This window comes from Drosophila serrata, unplaced genomic scaffold (assembly GCF_035046125.1).
Source record: "Drosophila serrata isolate PLE 108 unplaced genomic scaffold, ASM3504612v1 contig_115, whole genome shotgun sequence".
Lineage (NCBI taxonomy): Eukaryota > Metazoa > Arthropoda > Insecta > Diptera > Drosophilidae > Drosophila > Drosophila serrata.
Window position 1 is genome coordinate 42,256 of NW_028257013.1, and position 18,452 is coordinate 60,707.

The 18,452-nt window shown below is 41.5% G+C and overlaps 1 protein-coding gene across 10 annotated transcripts in view; it reads left to right on the forward strand.

Annotated features, from left to right (window-relative positions):
* X11Lbeta (amyloid-beta A4 precursor protein-binding family A member X11Lbeta) overlaps positions 1-18,452 on the forward strand; it is an 80,919-nt gene that overhangs the window by 39,596 nt on the left and 22,871 nt on the right. For all 10 annotated transcript variants that reach the window (XR_015270115.1, XR_015270111.1, XR_015270113.1 and 7 more), the window contains one exon: positions 11,945-11,991. The gene's annotated coding sequence lies outside the window, so the exon portion shown is untranslated. The remainder of the gene's footprint in view (positions 1-11,944; positions 11,992-18,452) is intronic.

The following is an 18,452-nucleotide window of genomic DNA, read 5'->3' on the forward strand; positions in this document are numbered from 1 at the left end:
GGCACTGTTATAAGGTATTTAAGTTAATTTATTTTATACTCACATATTAAGCTATTCATTCAAAATGTAATGGTTAAAAGAGCTCTTTTTCAAACACAGATCTTTTTCTTTTTCGTAATCATCAAACCAAAGACCATATAAGGATTAAGACGTGTGATGCCACAATGGTATAATCGTTATACAACTTATAGATTCTATAGTTGTACATCAACTGCTCTTTTGGGAGAACAGAAACAGCAAAAGTCTCTTTTGAGAAAACGGTTTAAGATCGTTTAACTCTCTTGACCAAACCCAGCCAAAGATCATATAACGAACAAGATGTATAACGCCACGCGGCTTTTCAGCTTTTAAGAGTTGCCTCCTGGCTCTCTTTTCTAAGAAATTACATTCTCTTAAGCATATATTCTACAAGAAAGTCCTCTAAAGTACGTAAAAGTGAATTTTTAAGAGAGAGAGAGAGAGGAATTGCTGTTGTGTCTCTTATGAGCAAAGGAAAGATCGTTAAGTGTGACCAGTTCTAGTTATTTCTATAAAATTTGGTCTGTCTTAAAGCATATCTCATAGGGCATTAAGCGTGACCAGTTCTAGTTAGTTCTATCAAATTTGGTCTGTCTTAAAGCATATCTCATAGGGCATTAAGTGTGACCAGTTCTAGTTAGTTCTATAAAATTTAGTCTATCTTTAAGCATATCTATAGGGCATCTCTAGTGCGATCCGACCCACAATTTATAACCATTTTTGCTGCGCTGTTAACGCCATTTTGTTGTGTAATGGCTCAGAAGTTTGTTTGCTCCATCCGCCTCGGCACTCCACCATCCTCTATCCCTCCCTTTTGGTAGAGAGTGTTTTGTGCTTTTTATCGCTTTGTTCATTTTCAAGTGCCAGATGAGTAAGCCGGCACACAGGACACTGCGACAAGGGAGCGCCAGGACATGTCTTGACATTTTAATATTTATTAATTTACGCCCTGTTTGCTCAGCTCTTCACTGAAGCGCACCAATTTCGGTCAATGATTTAATACTGTCCGGCAGAACAATGCATTATATACAAAAATATCAATTATATATATTATACTACTACATATAATATGTTATATATGATTGCATCAAAATTGCATTGAAAATGAGTAATTTTTGTCAACGGAAATCGATTTTGTTTACCTTGTCCCGGTGCTTGTAAACACGTTTGTCCGACATTCATTATGCACAATTTGCATTAATTGATTCCTTTTTTTGTCCAATTTCCTGGGATTTTCCAGGTAAATGCGTCGCCACTAAGCGCTAAGCCGATGAAACCAGGCCCAAAATTCATTGGAATTTTCGGTTCACGGACGATGCACAATTTTAAATTGCATACAATGCAAGAGATTTTAGTGGTAAAACGGTGTTTTTTTTTTTATGTTTTCATTAGCTAATTAATTTGTTGGAGCTTTTATATGATAATGCTCCCTTTTGAGAGATTACAATGTTCTAAAAATGGTAGAAGGAATATTACATTACATTAAACACTGTCCAGAATGTTTGTGGTTGCTGCCATAATTGTCCCAAAAATATCTGCAGATTTTTGGGCCCCATTCTGTTTCGATTCATCAATGATTTATCAATTAGTCAATCATCATTATGTTTTTGTCATTTGCTGTGGCAGAAACATACAACGAAATTGCATTTGAAAGCCGATACTTGCAATTCGCATTACTCTGTGACAACAAATGATTTAATCATTGTATCATTTTGAACAATAAGGGGTACATTTTGGTTAGCTTCTCTCACAACAGGAAAATGCGGAAAATGTTTGTCAAGTTGCTGAGTTTAAATTTAATCCAAAGTTGGTCCATTAAGTTTCTGGTTTTCTATTCAACTCAAGGGCAACGTTGCGTATGTGTGATAAACTTTGGTAATCTCGACCCACCTTGCGTATACGTAATAAACTTTAAAAACATCTGCATAGTGGTCTTTAAGCCGGTTTTTATAGACCAATTTTGAGACTTTTACTCCACATAAAATGTAAAATATGAACGATTGATCAAGTACGGGCTTCCTTCCGGGCATAATCCTTTCCTCGAATCACGGTTATTCCTGCGAATGATGACGCCCGAAGTGCATGTCATGCAATCTACCTGCCTTTTCACCTGGCCACCTTTTCATGGCAGCTCTCACGTTTGCATTTTATTGCCGGTTGCCAGTTAACGGCTTGTCGTATTAATAAATGTTTATGTGTGTGCCTAGATCGATGCCGCGAATGTGTGTGCACTGAGCGAAATATATCACTTGAAATATGTATATATGATTTGCAAAAAAATAGTGATGTATTTAATGCAAAATGTGATATTAAAGCCAGCTTAAACTGCATCTAAAGTTGTTCTTGTACTTAAAATTTTCATTTTAATTTACTTTTCCTTTTTTCTTTCTCTGTGAAAATGTATATGCTTATCTTTTGCCGAGGAAAAGCATTGGGAAAAGGGGTATGACAGGAGTGAGAGGACCAGCAGTGAGTGCATTGTAATGAGCATCGAAATCGCTTTGTTAAGTACTTGTAATTATTTCTCATTCGATATTAATGTGCCTGGAAAGCCTGCTGCAATTTTCCACTCCCTCTCTCTCTGTCTCTCTCTCTCTGTCTCTCTCTGTTCCTGATTTTCCCTAGCTTTTCCTGGCTTTGTCCTCGCATTTGCTAAACGGGGCGAGCATTTAATTGAGGTTTATGCGCGCGCTAAGTGCGGCCTCCAAACTTTTCAAGAGCGTGGGGCAACGGGGTGGAAAATGTGGGTCCTGTGGAAAGTGGCTTAAAGTAATTTAATTATGACAAATTGGATTAGCGCCAGAGGTTTCAGCGGTGGCGGCAAACAGCTCTTTGTGCTTATATTTTTTTCAAAACTTATTTATATATTATTTTTTATGCCTTATGTGTGATGTGACCTCTGTGCAGCTGACATTAAAAACAATTTTAATGCATTTTAATAGTGAAAGCTCAGCATCGGCGCCATCGTCAGTTGTTGTCTCTTAATTTATGGCATTTTAAATGCAATTTACTGCCTCTGCAGAGTCCAGTACTTCAGCACTCAGATCCTGGCCCTGTGTGTGTTCGTGTTACCGGAATCCCAGAAACTATTATGGGCTTTCCGCCACACCAAAAACTTCAACAATCACAGAGGAGGAGGAGAGACTACCGGAAACTTGAATGCCTCTCTGCACTTTCCACTCCCGGACATGTATATATTGTATCTTGGGCCTTTGTTTGTCCTCCGCTCATCCTCCATCCTGGCCAGAATCCATCTCCATCTCCTCCCCTGGCAAAGTTGTGTGTGTGTTCAGCTGGCAGTTTTGTTTGTTCGCACCTCCTGCGTTTAGGTTTTTAGGGACCTAGTCTCTGGACTCTGGACTCTGGCTTACTTTAATTGTTAATTTGGCTTATGGCTTCTTCATTGTCGTCGCCCGTCTTGACCACAAATCATATTCTGGCCCCAAGGGGAGCGGCCCTAGCGACTCACTTAAGGTGTTTTCCCCCTGCACTGGCGCAGTCGTTTTGCGGCTGGCTTTCCCGCAGGACGAAGGACGAAGGATACACGAAGGAGGTTGGGTAAATGTAATCAAAACCAAATTGCTGAAATTATTATTTAATTAATACGAGACCAGCTGTGATTTGCCTTGCCATGATAGACTGCTGCGCCATATGGTTCAATTTGAATTAAAGGCATTTACGGGAAACAAGGAAACAAGGATATTGGATATTGAAACGTTTTCAATTGTAGTTTATCCAGGGATTACAATATGATATTAGTACGTGGATTAATTAAATTTGTGTATTGTAAATGCTTAAAACAAGAGCTGAAGCAACTAACTAACTGTGTATATTAGAATCCATTTTAATCACCAATGTTTTCCCTACACTAACGAGCTATTAAACAACAACAATTTATGCCAGAGTTTTCCTAAACATTTTCTGAGCAGATTTCAGTCTGCCTTTCTTTGTCATAAAACTGAAAACTTCAGGAAATTTGCAGTCTCAGCCAAAAACTTTGGCTCATTAAACACTTGTGCAAGCAAAAGTTAATAGATTGATGGCTGGCAAGTAATAAACTTAATGTTTTATTTGTGGCTAACAATGGTTCTAGTTACAAATTCAATAAAATTCAATAATTTTTAGCATTTAATGACATTCTTCTCCATCATCTGCCAGTCAGTTATTAAATTCTAGTCATATTTGTGGCAAATAATGTTTCACTTCGTTCTCATTTCCTTTTGACAAAAACAAATGAATTATTTGTTGCATTTCTGGTTCAATTAAAGCGAATATTTCCTTGGGGTTGTATTGCACAATTATCATCAATTAAGCCAATTGAATGGAGCATTAAAATTGATATTTTCAGGCCAGACTATAGAGTTGGTATATAATTTTAATACATTTGTAAGTTCGAGTTCATTACATTACGTTTTTTTTTTATAACGATTTAATAAGTAAATAAAATATAAAAGACCACACTGCGTATACGTAATCCAGGTAATGTTTCACATATATTACGTATACGCAGTGTGGTTTTTTTATAGGAGGTTAAAAATTAATTTTAAAAATTCAATAAAATTATGAAATCTTACTCAAAATAATCAAGATGAAGTGCTAGTAGAGGAAAATTTAAAAAGATAAGAAACAAATTCCCTGAAAAGAATGTTCTTGGTTAAAAAATCATTTACAATTTTAAGAATTTCTTTTTAATGATATTTTCTATGGCCAATTTTATAAGGAGGAGAATTCCTTTTTAACTATAGAGACTTGCCCTGAAGATATTTATATATATTTGGCATTCAAAGCCTTACGGGTTGGCATAATTTGTTTAGGATTCTGCGTGACCTTTTGGCCGACCCTCAGGTGTATGTCAGCTCTTGTCCTTGGAGGGCGGCAAAGGAGGTTTTGGGAAGACGAAAAGCGACTAGAAAAGAGATAGAGGGAGAGAGCGAAGGACCAGGACTTGTGAACGCGGCAATAACTCAATGGCTAAATCAATTGACGCTCTTGGCCAGTCTCGGCAGCCCGTTGAGAGTGCAGTTTATATACACAGTCATGGCCGACATCCTCGAGAGCAGGATTCACATCCCTCCTGCCCCTCGAAAAACGAAAAAGTTTGCCCCACCAGCTGGCGTTGTTCCTGCCAATCCTTGAGTCCTCCACCTTGCCACCTCTGCCACCTGCCCCACTCGACAGCTTCAAAACAAAAAGTCAAATTGAATTACTTTTGCAACATGGCAGCGACGCCGAGGCAGCCACTCATTGTTGTTCGCAGTCAGTTGTTGTTGTTGTTGCTGCCCGCCTGCCATTATCCTTGTAGTGTTTCCGTACAACAGTGGCAACAGCACCTGGCCAGGATACTGGTACTGGGTACTGCTGGGAGTACTTCCCCCCCGTTCCCAGCCAAGTGAAAAGCCATTGAAAGAGATGAGAGTCCTTGCGATGGCGGGGATATGGCGATGGACGTGGAGACATTTGGACATTTGGACAATCTGGTGGACTGACGGTGGATTGGCCAGCTATCTCCGATGGGAGGCACTGCATCCAAGCAGCAATGTGGCTGTTATACTAAGAGAAAGATAGCGAAATTCCTATGGATATTTGTGAGCTGCTTTTAAGCATTGTTTGCGGTGTATAAGTGAAGAGAGGCGACCATAAAGAAGGGAGTTTGTTACGCTTTGTAAGCAAAAGTGTGCGAACTTCCGCAGCAGGAACTGCAACAGGAGATGCACTGGAATGTGTGTGAGGATACTCCAAGGGACTGACTGGCAGACTTTCAGGATCGACAGGACGAGGCTTTTAAACGCCGCCGCACAATGGCGCACAAACATTTCGCTGCATAAGTTTCCCAAGGAATTACGCTGCCTTCTGGCCTCTTGGCCGCTCCTGTTCCCGCTTCTGCCGCCCATTTATTCTCCTCTATGTTCGCCTACAACTTTTCCCATCGTCCTTTCTGCCAGGCTTTTGTCTGCCGCCATACAATGCAAGTTAATTCAGCACCAAACTCGGGCAACAGCTGCTCCTCCTCCATCCTGCCTTTTTTCCTGCCCATTCTGTGCCAACAACTTGTTGGCGTTGTGTTTCCTGTCAATCAGCCCTGCCACGCCCCTTAAGCTGCATTGTTTGTGGCATGAGAGAGAGAGAGGAGAAAAAAAAAAAAACGAAGAGATAACGTAATCTAAATTTTGTAATTGTCCCGGGAAAAAAGGACCTCCTGGCCCCCGGGCTCGGAACCGGGAAGTTGTATGTGTTTGTTGGGAAATTGTCATCGCGTTTGCGACAGCTTCTGACTTTAGCCGCTGTCCTGGCTTAGGATCCTGGCTCCCTGTTGAAGCAATCCCTCAACATGTGCCCCTTCTGTTATCCTGTCTAATACAATATCGTACACTCAATTGAGTGCGGGGATGGGGTCCTGTGCTCCTTTACCCTTCTGCTCCTTTTCATCTGTTCTCCCTTGGCTTTGAACAGTTTTCCCTGAAATATTTTCCTTTTAACTCTACTTTTTTTTCTCTCTTTCTCTCTGTTTTAGATTTCTTCTCCTCTTTTCTATATTGTTAAGCCCACAAACTGGTACATTTTGATTAGAATTCCATAGGAAATCCCCCTTTGCCAATCTTTGGGTTCCGTTTGATCCTTTTTTGCGGTGCAGCATTCTGTAGGATTAACCAGGAATATATGTATCTATACTTTATCCTAAAGTTTAAACTGAAAAACCTGTTAATACTAGTAGTAAAAATCTTTACTAAATAGAACTCCTCTTCTTTTAGGCAGAAAGATCAACCATCAGAGAGAGCTTAGTCCGAGACTTGAGGGTCCTCTTGGCTCGTCCTCCCTTCAAGGCTGCCCCGCGTTGGGATGTGGCAATTGGGTCAGGGCATGGACCAGTCAGCAACTGGGTCACAGAAATAAATAATGAATATTGTTGCAAACAGCAGCAGGCAGAGTCCAAACAAAAGCAGCAACAGCAGCAGCAGCAACAACTCGACTCGAGTTTGCAACACGCTCGCTAAGCGGCTGCATTAAAAGGCCACTCGAACACACAACACTGGCAAGGCGCAGTAAGGGGTGACTGCAGCAGGAGTTTGCCACAAAAAAAATATTACAAAAATATATAGAAAACAATGCCAACACCATACACACACAACACACAACGCTAAATCGAAATGCTGAGTTTACAAAACGAAACAAAAATATAGAGCCTGGCAGGCAGGCAAAAGCTGGTAACAAATGATGAAATGCTAAAAAGCATGAAACTGCAACACACACACATAGAAATCTAAGGGGTAAGGGGTAAAGAGGGGAGGGGGAGAGGTTGTGTGTGGCAAGGGGGGGTTGGGTTTATGGGCGCCTGAAGTGGGCGCTTGATTACACTGAAATGCACTCAAAAGTGGCGAACGAGGCGATGCCGCCGCCAGCGAATGCAATCGAACAAGTAACAACAGTTCACACACACACATATACACTCTAGTCCTTGCAGTACAAATCCTCCCACACACACACACACACACACACAGCCAAAAGCCTCGCCAAAAAGTTCCACAAATTACATTTAAGTGACGCAAAAGTTAAGTGAAACTCATTGCGAAAATCGCGGCTAGATGCAATGTGGCATGACCCAAAGCGTAGAAGGGGGAATGATTTGCCAGGATTCGAGGGGGCAAGGACTTGGGGCCTAAGTGCTTTGGCCTGCCCCCAAAAGTAGGCTCTTGAACTATTTCTGTGTTCTCGCCCACTCACATACGCATCCATGGTTGTTTATGGCCCGCGGATGCTTCTGACAGCTCTCGATGGCATAAAGTATCCCGATACAGAAACCAGATACAGAAGGAAATAGCATGTATATAATATTAAGAAGAGATTTATGTCATATAGTTGGAGCAGAGATTAATATTAAAGAGATTAGAGGTAAAGAAAACAGAACCTGACTTAAGGGATAAGCTTTAGTTTGTGTCTCCATTTGAGTTTTCTGTTGCTTAAATCATTTAAACTTAAGCCATTCAATAACACCACATAAACACTAACTATTCAAGGTTATGTTAGTATCTGTGATGCTACTAAAGTGTGTAAAATCCTGCCTCACCTAAAGTTCTAGGAGTGGGAAAGGATTGCTCCTATCCTGGCCTCATCTATCCATCACTGCCACTTGGCAGCAATAGAAACTGCAACTGAGACAGAGATCTCCTTTCTGGCTTCTCACTTGTGTTTTAGCCTCACTTGGTTTCGCCTGGATTCGGATTCGGGTTTGGGATATCTCCTCGGGGAGTGCACCATGTATTCCAGCCAAAGCAGAAGCTTGGCTTGCACTAATGATGCATTCTCACTTGCAACACTGCAACAACGCTGCAGCAGCAACTGCAGCAAAACCACAACAACGGCAGCCGCAGTTTCGAGACTCTGTGACTCTAGTGTTTTATCCTGCGCCCCAGTTCACTCGAGTAAAATGCAATCTGCCCTCCAGAATACCCTCCAGTATACCCTCCAGGATTCGCCTCCAGGACTGCCTGGCTGCCTGGTTTCTGGCTTTCAGCACTCGTGGGAGCAGCCAGCCAACCAGGCCACCAAGTCATCCAGGCATTCAACCATATGCCATGTGCATCTCTCTCTCTCTGCAAATTACCAAATGTCCTCGAATACCCTGAAAAGGGAATACTCACGAATGGTCACAAAGAGTGACTCTTTGTCTATATTATATTATATTTTAAAGTTAGTCCTGAGTAGCTACATTTTCTCCAGAAGTAATATCGATTACCCATCTTTATTTTTTGTTTTCCCCTTAAGAAACTTGGCCAAAACAATACAAAATTTCGCAGAAAGAGCATTGATTCGAGTTCGTTTCAATTGATAATGTCGAATATTGGAATTTTCCCCTGCTGATGCGACAGGAAGTGAGATTCGTTTAGCTGTCCTCGCTTGATGTTTTGTGGATTTAAGCAAGAAAAATCGACTAACAACCGAAAGTGACTGAGGGGAAACTGTTACTGAGGGTTGAAATCACAGCCAACGGAGGACTCTCCATTTATTTATTTATTATTTTTTTTTTTGTGGAGGGTCCGAGTAATTGCAAGAATATTGCTATCCTGGCAGCTTCTTGCCTTGCAGCAATGTTGTGAGTGTGTAGCAGGCGCTCGATAAACACGTTGCGCAAAGAAATCGTTGCATAAATTAAGCCTTAATATCCACCTGACCAACATCGATGCCCCATCGATGGCTGTGCAAACGTTGATATCAAGGATGCCCACGTCTACTGTCAGCAAATTTCAGGCATCGGACTCTCCTAATCGGGAATCCTTCAATTTCTCAACTCCGGACAAATGAATATTTAAGGCCAAGCAGATGTAGGATGGTGGTCAGTGCCAAGTGCCAAGTGCTCAGTGGTGTCCAGTGTCCAGTGTCCAGTGTCCAGTGTCCAGTGCCAATTGCCAAGTGGAAAGTGGAAAGATTTACGACTTGCCCAGGGGCTGCTTTCTTTTGCCATTCTGCCTTTCTTTTTTTTGCCATTCTTCAAGCTTCTTTTGGTCCTTGGCTTTCGGCTCTTTCTTTATTTTTGGCTAAAGCCAGACAACCTTGGCAAATTGACTTTTGCCTTTGGCCTGGATTTAACTGCGTAAACGTCTCTGGTAACCATCTCCGCCCACAGTTTCTGTACACTAAGAAAAACATAAGACCCTCAAGTAATTTTTCTTATAATTTTTTATCAAGTTACTGGAATATTCCATTACTCTCAGACCTAAAATATGTCCCAGTTTCCTAATCGATTTCTAATCAAAATAAGCTTTATCCTCTTGAATGAAATATTTAGTTGAACAAAGAAAAGCTCTCAACTATACATTCCGCATTGGAAATGGAAATCCCCCTTTATTGCCTAACTGTTGTTCAATTTTCTTTTATTTTTGTTTTTTGCATTTCCATTTTGTGTTTGCCTTGTCAGTGCTCATGTTTTCCCTCTTTTTCAAGTTTTCATTTCAATTATTGTTGCCATTTTTCCCCCCCTTCGCTACAAATAATGGCTCTTTCGATAAATTCGAACAAAAAAAAAAAAGAGAGAAAAAGGTAACACAACAGGGCCTAATCAATAACCAATGCAACACTTTGCTGGCAAGGCCAAGTTATTTTAGCCGTTGCCCTGCGAACAGTTGCCAAGCCAAAAGCTTGGGAAGATGGGGGCTTCCCCGGGCTAAGCCGGGCAATAAATTAACAAACCTGATGGGAGGGTGGGGAAATTTGGGATTTGCTGGGGGAAAACCAAACTAAATTAAAATTAGGTTGTTGTTTTTTTTTGGCGTCAACCAAGGGCCTTCGTCGTTATCAACAGTTATCATGGAAATGCTCTGACAAGGTGAAACAAAAAAAGAAATGAGAAAACGCAAAATGACGCAGGGAATTTATGAAACATCCGCTTCCGGCAAAATGGCGTTAGAAGAAGAGAGAGAGAAAGAGGGAGAGGGAGAGATAGTAAAGAAAAGCCAAAGTAAATTGTTTATTGTTTCATAATTGAAGCCAAGAGGCGACTTGACCTGCTCCTTGACAGGTTGCTCATCTCCTGACAGCTCCTTTCTTGACCTGTTCCTCTCCTGACTGCTCCTTGCCTCTCTCTGGTTATCCTTCAGTGACAGAGCCTGCTGAACCTGAGCCTGTTTTCCATTGAAAACAGAACTAGGATAAACCTACATACCATAAAACATCAGGATCAAGGGCCAATTTTGCATTACAGGACATCAAACCATTAAAAAATCGGCCCAATAATATATATTTTGTAATAATTACATCAAAAGAAAGTCAAATTCAATGAGGTAATATATTTATTTAAAGTTTGCCCAAGGTTTAGATAAAAAGGTGTCTTAAAACTCTAAGGAAAACCCTATGAATGATATAAGCTAAAAATAAGATACTTTCCGTTTGCTTCTGTGGAATTTAACAGAAATTTCGGGTTAAGAACTTTCACTAAGAACAGGTAACCTTCCGAATGAAACTGTACTCAATTTCGCAGATTATATAGAGAAGAAGCTCAGTGAGATTCCTGTCCCGGCAACTTTTTGTTTGTTAATTGCCCCAAAAGCAAATAAATTCCAAACAGACAAAACAAAAAAAAATGTAAGAGAAATGCAAAACAAAAGCATTTCATTCTCTCTCTCAGTCCAAGGATGTAAGGCTCAGCTGTGTTGGATGCTGGAACCTGGCTTCCATATCCTGGGGCTGCCCATCAATTGCTGTCTAAGCAGCTGCCGAAATCCAGGGCCAAAACGAGCGGAAAGATGAACAGGATCAGGGAAGGGATCCGGAGGGGGTAGAAACAAAAACTTCATTAAGCAATGTTCAACAATAACATTCATTCTCGTTCTCACACGCAGCAACACGGGAGATTTATACACGTAAGCGTTTTACACCTGTGGCGCTTGGCTTGGCTTTTCTTTCTTTTTGTTCCGTTTTTTTTTTAGGCCCAACCCTCCCCCCAGGACATGCATCAAATGGTTGAATTGAAAATGCTGAGCTGGCACAGGCTCCATTTTCCACACACTCCCTCTCCCCAATGTGTTTGCGTGCAAACAAGCTGAAAATTCATTAAACTCGAGCAATAAATTCTTTTAATTGTTTTCTCCGCCCGTCCCCCCACCGGCTCATTTCATTATCATTTTATCTTTTGTTGAACAACAACAAACATTCTCAGCAGCATCCTTGCGTTATTCTAATGTTTTACGTGATATGTTTGGCATGTCTTTGACTTGGGTTTCATCATTAATTCTTTTCAATTTAGCCAAAAAAAAAGATCGAAGCAGGTACAGTCCTCATTAGCAGGTACAGTGCCGGGGCCGAAAAACTTTTGACAGTTGCATCATTAATACTTCTTTGAAAGTGGGGTTGGGTGGGAGAAGTGTAATGAACCGAGAGCCTTGTCAAGAACTCAACTAATGGATATTTCTGCCTCCTTCTCTTCTCTCTCTTGCAGGTGTCTCCGGCATCGACTTGTTTCATGTTGTAATTCGAGGACTTTCGGTAAGTGTAACCCCCAAAAGAAAAAAGAAAGATAAACAACCAAAACAGGACAGAGTCCTGTATTGAAATTGAGGTTGGGGGTAAAGGAATATATTTGCTTTGGGTTTGGGTTGGGGTTTTCCTCTATTTGAATTGTTGCCAGGCACAAAGTTCGGCTGCCGGAACGGAAGGATAATGCTGAGATTGTCCTGCAACTGCAACAGCGCCAAGTTTCGATTTAGTTTTCTTTTTTGGGGTCACTCAAGGAAAGAGAGATGGAGAACGCACAGCACCGAAGGTTACAGTTCGAGTTGAGCCACACAAATCTCCTCCAGCTGCCTCAAACCTACCTCCCAGTTGGAGCAGATTAGCGGACAATGTTTTGAGATAAAGCGAGCAAAGTTTTGGGCAGCAGAATCCCCCACTGAATGGGGAATTAAACCTGGCACTTCAAAAAGTCAGTCTCTCTCTCTTTCGGTGAAGGTGGGAAAGTAGGAACGAGTCCTTGGTCCTGGGATTGCGTTTCCATGTTCCTGTTCAAACTGGCAAATAGTGCAACCTAATCGGCTTCCATGGGCCAAGGGAGGTCGTGCTTGAAACGTGCATACATTTGGAATGTGAACATCCTGATATCCTTAAGGAATACCCCCAACTCTGCAGGTCTCAAGTCTTGAGATGTCTCTCAAGTATACATTTTCAAACAGCTGCCAACAGAAGCTGTGTTGATTCTTGATCAAAAGTCATCTCATTTTAATTAAGAAACCTGCTTCATTTAGAATAAAAACAAAACCGCAATATTATTAAGAAGGACACTTTAAAGGCGTGAATAACCCTTGTTAGTGGAAACACCTGACATTCATGTGTGTGTTAAGCCCCTTGACCTTCTCCTCTAGCTCCTTTGGGAATACATACAGATTAAAGTGTCGTTGTCACAGCTGCAAGAGAATTAGCCAGGATGTCTTAATCAGTTGACAGTCATCCACTGCAGCAGTCCTTGCAATAACAGAGAATCCTGGACATATGCAGCACCTGGCCCCGGACTTAAGTCCATGCCAATATATTAAAACTTATTGTGGAATGGCACTCTCGGTATCCTCTTCTTCAGTTGACAAGGCCTTGGGCCTTGCCCGTTGGCCATGCTGCACTTCCGGCTGTCGTCCTTGCGGCAACGTTTGACATTTCGCAGAGCCACAGAGTCCTGTCCTTGATGCTCAGTCCCTGTACCAGGCACATCCATCCTCTCTCTCATCCATGACCCTTGCACAACTCCATCTCCGGCTTGGGCTGCCCTGCTCTGCTCCTTGTCGCTGTTCATTTCAGGAAATGCATTTCGTCAGCGTTGAATGAAAACGAAATTGCCAATTTCAATGAGGACCAGAAGAGGGTTGGGGTTGGGTAGTGGCTAGGGGAAAGGAGAATGGGTTAAGGAGGGCCTGGCGAAGCAATCTGTGAGGTTCAGGCTCAATCAGTCAGTCACTGGTCTGTGATTTTTTTCACCTCTTTTCTTTATATATATGTTATATATATATTGCCAGGAATCGCGGCAGCTAATGTGATTTGCACGGATGCGAAATCACACAAGAGGAGAAAAAGTGAGAAAATATATTGGCGAAGGATAAACGTAAACGAGTGACCCATTTCCCCCTCACAAGCCATACAAATCACGCCCAAGATTTATTTACTTCACTCTGAACTTTAGTTCCCATTTGAGTTTACGGGCTAATCGGGGAAAGTCCGTAGCCCCTCTTTTTAAATAAAACCCTCTTTTTCTCTCTCTGGCCAGACCGCACAATCCAGCGAATTGAGAGAACACTCGACAGAAGTGAAATAATGCCCTCGCATCACATCGAGCGCAATGAGATTCATTCAGCGAATTGCACAAATTTCCCGCGCACAAAAGCTTCCCCTATTGCCATTCCTAAATAGGGGAGAAAGTCAACCCCTAGTTCTAGTAGTTATGAGAGCAACTGCGTAAATCAACTGAAAGTCAAACAAAAAAGTAGGGGCCTTTTGCCTTTTTACTTAGCTGTGGGGGGGGTTGAGAAAGTGGTTACCCCCAATCATCCCTCCATTGCCAGCTTCTTGCTATTGGCAATCCAAACAAAAGCCCTGCAGAATTATGTCAATGGCATCGTTGTCATGGTCGCACAGCATCTTTCCCTTTAGAATTTCCGTTCTCCAGGTGCTTCGGCAAGATGCTCGAGGTCCTTTTGCTCCTCCTCCTCCCGATGCCATTAACGCCACGCTCCAGCTTCAGCTCCGCGCGATGCGTTCATCGTTCGCCTATCAAAACCAAAATTGAATACAAAAATCTCATCAAAAATCGATTAGAGCTGGAAGTGATGGCAGGTAGGAAAGTAGGGGTTTTATATATATAACCGGGAATCGTGTTAATAATCGAGCACCCAGGCACCTCTCTCTCTCTCTCTCTCTCTCTCTCTCTCTTAGCCAGGCTAACGGATTGAATAAATAACATTGGCAAATGCAATTTGTGAAATTAAAACCGAAAGTAGTGAAAACTTTTCAGCTTTCATCTAAACGAATCTCCCGTTTTTTGGACCATTGTCGGGCGCCTTATCAGTGACAGCAATCATTTTCTGCGGCTTGGGAAAACTTTCTCCTAACGACGCCAAACGATGAAAATGATGATGATGATGATGATGATGATGATGATGATGGGGGGTTGGGTTTGTTGGTTAGAGAGGGGGATGAAAGAGAGTCTGTGTCGTCGAACCACATCGAATTGGAAAGCAAAGTGTTCATTTGTAAAATTAATAAAAATAGTTTTCCTTTTTCCTTCCCCGTGGTAGGGGGGGGGGGGGTGGTCTTAATGAATATGGATGAAAGTGCCGCCAAGTTCCGGTGGCCGCATTAAGTGACACAACGATGGCCATCATCGATCGAGGGAGGAGTCCTTCTCCTTCTCCTTCTTTTCCTCTTCCAAGTTTTCACAAGTTTCCTCAAGTTTACCTCAAGTTTTTCCTTCCACCCTTTACTTTTTGTTTAATTTTGCGGTTGTGTGGAATTAATATCGGAATAAATCCAACAAAAGGGGGTCACATATATTATTTAAAGGCCTGAATAACTATAGTTAAGTGTTGATTAGATATGGAATATATATTTGTATTATAACAAAGTGATAAAAGGGGGAATGTGTGTATATATCTATTGGAAATGTAAGAAAAATTGCTAAATAAACACTGAACTTTTAACTAGCAAATCATAAGTTATCTTTTCCTGAGTTTGCTTTGTGCCTTGAGATACATTTTAGAAATTTGGAAATGCTAAAGCAAAGAATTCCTTAATCAAGGCATTACAAATTTAAGTATATAAAATCTATCTACATTAAGATGATAAATATATTTAATATAAATATGGTTTGGTTTCTTAGTTAGTGTGTGCTTTGCATACCGGGTATTCCACAATTGAGGACTATGATTTTTCTACTTTTCCCCCACTCAAACTTAGTTCCACAAATCCAGTAAGGAATTGATTTTAGTTATAGAAATCCCATAAATAAAAAAATGACTATATGGAATGCATTAATTGGTTATATGAGCAGAACACCTAAGTAGCTATAGCTTTTAAAACTAAGTTAACTCTTAGTTTATAATTATCTGTTAGCTTTAGACAAATATATAACTTTGTTACCTTTTAATTTTGTCAGATTAAATGCAATTTCATTTTAGTTACTTTAGTTTAATAGACATTCCCTGATATTATTACATGAAAGAATAGAATCATAAGTACTGCATTTAAAAAAAAGCAAATTTAAGTCAAGGATTGCATTAAAAAGGTGATGCCAAAAGGAGCACTGAGAGACTTCTGATCCCCATAAAGCAACGACTGGAATGTCTTGAGATTAGAGATGTCATTTAGGCCCCATGTCCAGTCTATGGTGGGTGGACCTTATACCCCCAGACATGTCAGCATTTAGCATGGTGCACAGACAAAAAGGACAAAGGACGAAGGACTAAGGACGACGGACGAGAGGGTGAAATGTGTTTTGTCAGTGACATGGAAATCAAGTGAAGCGATGTTGTTGTACGCGAGGAGGGGCCTGGATTTGGAGTGCCCGAGTGGCTGTCCCGATAAACTGTTTGCCACACACACACACACACACACACACACAGGACACACTCGTAGGACACACTCGCAGGACACGTGTGTGTGTCCTCGCCCACTTCCGTTCTCCGAAAGCGCGGGCAACAGAAACAGGAAGAAAAAGAAATTAAATGGACCGAGGAGGTGGAAATGGAGGTGGGGATGGAGGGTGTAGGGGAGGACAACTCAATTAAGCATGCACAATGCACACGAATTTAAGCCCCTCCCCTCTCGCCTCGGAAAAACCGCCCCTGGGAAATGCTTTCACTGCCGTTGCATTCGAGAGAAATTTCGAAATAAACGTACAAAAATTGTGGAAAATATCGCCATGTATGGCTGGGCAAGCGGGCTTTTGGAAATAAAAATTGTTTTATATTTGAGTCACATAAATTTCCATTGATTTTTCCCCCCATTTTTCCCCTCCCCATATCGTCGCAGTGTTCGTACGTGTCTTTGGGCGATTCTTTAAATCCTGAACACTGAATCCTTAAAAAACAAAAAAAAAAAAAAAAGAGAAAAGCAAGGGAAAACCGCAGGGTTACAGCCCCAAGATAGAGTAAGAGAAAGAGAGGTGGAGTAACTTTTCCTAGGAAATTTTCTATATTTGATTCTATTTCCAACAATAATATTTCGAATAACTGGCAATAAAAACGTTGAAATTCTGGTGAAAAATAATAGAAATAGAAATGTATTCATGGAAAATCGAAGCAGTTATATATTTAAGAAATATTATTCAACTTTTAAATTATAAACAGAGCTTTCTGGAGTATCTCGAAACTTCTTTTAAAGGCGTGTGTCACATGTAGAGCCTGAAAATAATTCAATTCCTTAAGGACCCTTGCATCCTGAACTTGTATCTATTCTCTCTCCCTTTTTTTCTACCAAATTTCCACCCCTTCCTGGGGGGTGGAGGGGGTTTGGAAAAACATTTTACCCAACAAATGACACAGAGAGGCAGAGGCAATGGAATTGGAAATAAATAAGGGGCCCGACCTATGACGCCTGTCCATCCACCCACTCGCTTCCATTCGACCTTCTGAACCCCCAACCCCCTTTTACTGGCGTCTGCCCCTTGTTTGTTTGCTTAATAAATGAATGTGGAAAGTGCTCTGAATATTTGTACAATGTTTTCCTTTCGCCTTTCGACGAATTTCCCAACTTTGTCTTGGCCTCTCTCTCTCACTCTCTTCCCCAGTTTTCTTTTGTATATCTTTTTATCACAATTTCCAATTGCGGATCTACGACGCGTGGCATTTTGTTTGTCATTTTGTTTTCAATATTGATTTATCGGGCCTTGCGTCTTGTGCAGGGAGTTAACCACAGTATTTGACCTTATCCCTGGGCTCTCACGTCTCTCCATTGGGCTATTTATCTCAGCAGCAAGAAATAAATATATTACACATTGTATAAAAGAGCATTTGCACCTGTTACACTGCCAGAAATTCAAGTTCTCAACGTAAGTAAAAGGAAAACTTGTAAGGAAAACATCTACATAGATTTCTTGCCGTGTGGAGTTTTCATTGTGTCGTTCGTCGCCGCCTTGGTGGCTTTATCAATCAATGGAAATCGATTTGTGGAGCTCAATCAACGCAGGGGCGGTACACCAGCACCCCTCAGGAAAATGAGAAAATGGAAAAGTGACAAAGAGAGAGAGAGAGAGAGAGAGAGAGAGAGCAAGGCCCAACCCTCTTAACACTTAAGTAGGCAGCCATCTCCTCGTTGTCGTGTCATTGAACTCGTCCTCATGGTGAGGGGGTTGTGTCTTTGTCAGATAATTTTTGGGGTGGCCATGTCCCTGCTTTTTCCCCCCCAGAAAAACCGAAAGGGAAAAAGGGAAATCGGAAATGGATAATGGTGGGGAGGTCGCTCTAAAAATAAAACTTTTGCCCTTTTCGCCAGAGCTTAGAGCGAAACTAATTTGTCAAAAGGTGACAGAAGGCCCAAACTCAAAACTAAATCCAAAACTCTGAAAGTGAACCCTAAACCCCACAAACTGTTGTGACTCATCGATGACTCTTTCCCTCCACCACTTGACTCTCTAAAAAAAACAAAACATAATTGAACCCAGACCCGCCGCCGGCTTAACGCTAAACGTTTTGTGGTCCCGAAACTCCAAGACCTCACCAACTGTTGCTACTGTTCCAGCCACATGTGACGGGGTCCACCGCTACCACCTTAATGACCCTAATCCCCTCCAGCTCATAAAATATGCAATGGCTGCCATGGCACGCCCCACAAACTGCAGGGACAACACAAACATGGACCCGGTAGAGGGACTTAAGTTATTAAGCGCATTTAGTGGTAAATTGGAAAATACTTGGTCAGATTGAGTTGACATGAAGGAGAGTAGGAGAAACTAGATTCCATCTCCCCCTGAC